General features: G+C 53.1%; 1 pseudogene; it reads right to left on the bottom strand.

The window, feature by feature from the left end:
* Window positions 1–1,833: 1,833 nt before the first annotated feature.
* On the bottom strand, window positions 1,834–2,940 carry LOC144326218 (uncharacterized; annotated as a pseudogene).
* Between the last annotated feature and the right edge of the window lie 649 nt (window positions 2,941–3,589).

Genomic DNA, 3,589 nt, shown 5'->3' with positions numbered 1-3,589 from the left:
AAAACAAGGCATTTTGGGCAATCAGCTAATGGATCAAGTACTATGGGTGAGCAGCTGCTCAAAATTCTAACCTTACAGAGTGCATTGTCTACAATTGTCAGGAATGATATTGACTAGAATTAACCTTTGACTCTGCATACAGCAGCCTCTTGTGGTGAGCCCCTGGAGCTGCAGTTTGGAACATCTTCTAGGGAAGGGGTGGGGAACCATAAGCCTGCAAGAAATATTCAGCCCTTCAAGCCTCTCTAACTCGCCCCTGGAATTGACCCCAGGTCACACCCCTGCACTCTTTAGGGCAATGTTCCAAGGGTTACATGCCAGTGATGGGTGGTTCCAGGTGCAAAAGTGGGTGCAGCGATGCATGCAAATTTTACCTCTGAACTGGTTTCTGCAGTCATACACACATCCTCTGCCAATCCTCCAGCCATAAAAACAAATTGCATTGTCATTCAAGGATATGTTCCAGGCAGAGAAAACCACTCAGGGTGAGAAGTAAGGCCGGTGGCCTAGAGAAAGTTCCATGGACCAGATAGAGAAGACCAAAGGGCCACATTCCGCCTTCTGGCCCAAGGATTCCCAACTCTACTCTACTATAATTTCTCACTCCACTCTGGCTACTGCCTATGGTTCAGCCCTGACAACAATCTTCCATTTTGAAAGACTCCACTTTGCTCAGCTGTTTATTTGTTCCATTGATGAAATATACTCGGAGTCCTGTAGCGATTCCATGCTCTTTATTGCAGCCTGTAAAACAGTGATTCAATCGCCGCCGCCCCAAAACCTCAGGCTTTTATATACATTATTTACACAATGAGTCCCATCTAATTGGCTGATTCTGCTTCCCTCCTGGAGCCTGATTGGTCTTTTCCTGCAGGCCAGTCAGTTGCTGCATTCTACAATCCTACCAGCCTAAAAGGCTGATTAACTTCCTCCTGGAGCCTGATTGATCAGGTGGACTCGGTCTGCATCCACTGTAAATCCTAGACAATACACCTGTTGCACTCCTAGCAGACACTTTTCCCACTTCACCCTGAGGCCGGCCATCTGGAAACGGTGCAGGACAGTGCGGAGTCAGTCCCCGAACTCTCCCAGCGTGGCCCTGGCGATCAACACATCACTGAAGAAGGGTGTGACACTGGGAATTCCTTTGAGGAGAGAGTCCATTAGATTTTGGAATATGCCTGGCGCCACACTGATGCCAAATTGCAGCCGCTTGACACGGAACACGCCCCTGTGCATTACAATTGTCTGTGCCTCGGCAGTGGCCTCGTCCACTGGTAACTGCTGATAGGCCTAGGTCAGGTCCAGCTTGCCAAAAATCTTAGATCTTGCCAGGGTGGCGAGGACATGGCTGACCATTGGTACCGGGTATGCATGAGCCGTAAGGGCCTTGTTTATGGTACATTTGTAGTCTGTGCAGATGTGGACTGAGCAGTTGGGCTTGATGGGTGTGACAATTAGGGTTTCCCAGGGGGCGTTAGGCACCGGTTTGAGCACTCCTTGCTCCATGAGCCAGTCTAATCCCTCGTTGATGCGGGGTTTAAGGGCGAACAGGACCCGGCGGGCCTTGAACCTGATCGGTCGTATGGTGGGGTCTAGTTGTAGACCAACGGGGGGCAGTATATCATCCCAACGCCCCGTTGAAAACCACCAGAAACTCTTTGCAGATGGCGTCCACGTCCACGTGGGAGCTGGTGCAGTTCACCCCAGTGATGGCTAGCCCCAGTGGCCCAAACCATGCAAACCCCAGTAAGCTAACGTAGGGCCCCTTGACCACGATCAAGTCCAATCACTTCCACCCTCGATATTGTACATTGAAGGTTCCCACCCCCATCATGGGGACCTTGTTTTTTTGAAGTCCTGGAGGGTGAATGGGACTGGCCTAAGCTTGGGGCCACCACTGGGACACAATTTCCTTAATGTCCGTGTCGAGATTATGGACAGGGTTGAGCCTGTATCAAGCTCCATGCAGCACGGGGCTCCCTCTATCTGTACCTTGATGTAAAAAAAATTCACATTAGAATGAGGCAACTGGTATACCTGACAGTCTGTGATCTCCGTCGAGTTGCCTTGGTGTGTCGGACCACGGGGCCTGGGACTCTTGGATCGGCCATCTGGTTCGAGGCGTCGGGCGGGGCGGGCACAGCACACCCGGGCGATGTGTCCCACTTTTCTGTATTGTCGGCATTCTGTACTGCGGAAACGGCAAGACCTCCGCTCGTGGCTCTCCCCGCAGCTTGTGCAGTTCCCCTCTTCTGGACAAGGCTGTCGTGGTGGGCATGCGGCTTGTATGTGCTGCTGCACTCGGTGCACGTCCTCTCGGTCGGATTCCAAGTCGTCAGTGAGGTCTTCGTGGTGGACCCTCGGTTGGGATGACACGTTTGACTGGAATCCTTGTGCTGACCTCTCGGCAGCTTCAGTTGCTAGAGCCTCCTCTAGGGCAACCTGGAACATCAGGTACTTCTTGGTACAGAGGCACTGCTGCAGTTTCTCGTCCCTCAGGCCGGCCACGAGGCAGTCGCAGAGCATGTTCTCCAGCTCTGTGAAGTTGCAGAGCCGGGCAGCCTGGCAGGGGGAGGTCACATACCCGGTTATGGTTTCTTCGGGGGCTGCCGCTTTGCGTAGAAGGCGTTTCAACACACTACCACCGAGGGCTGTGGCGAGAAGTACCCCTTCAGCTGTCCCATTACTGTGTCATAGGAAATGGTCATGATATTTGCGGGAGCGAGGAAGGCTCGGGCAATCTCAAACGTTTGATCTCCACAGACGCTGAAGAAGGTTGCCCTCTTCTTGGCTGCGTCCGTGACGTCCTTTGCTTCCAGGAGGAACTGGAAGTGGGTGGCGTATCCTTCCCAGTCTCCTGAGGCTGGGCTGAATGGCATGAAGATGTTTGTCGTCATTCTGGGTCCTTGGGTCCTGGAGCTGTAGCCTGGATGCGTGGTGTGATGCTGTGTTGCCTGTGGCAGCTGTGTGCAGTGCGCGGCAGACAGATCAGCAGGATCCCATCCTCACAGTGGCGTAGCGTGGGGGGTGCAGGGGGGGCCGGCCGCACCAGGCGCAACATCTGGGGTTAGGGCAAATCCACAGGTTAGGGGGCGCAAATCCACGGGTTAGGGGGTGCAAATTACTTGCCTTGCCCCAGGTGCTGACAACCCACACTACGCCACTGCATCCTCATTGCCAGTGAAATATACTCAGAGTCCTGTAGTGATTCCATGCTCTTTATTGAAGCCTGTAAAACAGTGATTCAATTGCCCCCTAAACCTCAGGCATTTATATGCACTATTTACACAATGAGTCCCGTCTGATTGGCCCTTTCCTGCAAGCCAATCAGTTGTTGCATTCTAGGATCCTACTTGCCTATTGTTCTAGGATCCAAGCTTAAAAAGGTAAAGGTAAAGGTACCCCTGCCCGTACGGGCCAGTCTTGCCAGACTCTAGGGTTGTGCGCTCATCTCACTCTATAGGCCGGGAGCCAGTGCTGTCCGCAGACACTTCCGGGTCACGTGGCCAGCGTGACAAGCTGCATCTGGCGAGCCAGCGCAGCACACGGAACACCGTTTACCTTCCCGCTAGTAAGCGGTCCCTAT

The sequence above is a fragment of the Podarcis muralis genome, chromosome Z (genome assembly GCF_964188315.1).
Source record: "Podarcis muralis chromosome Z, rPodMur119.hap1.1, whole genome shotgun sequence".
NCBI lineage: Eukaryota > Metazoa > Chordata > Lepidosauria > Squamata > Lacertidae > Podarcis > Podarcis muralis.
The sequence above is the reverse complement of the archived record's forward strand: the minus strand, read 5'-3'. Positions and strand labels throughout refer to the sequence as shown.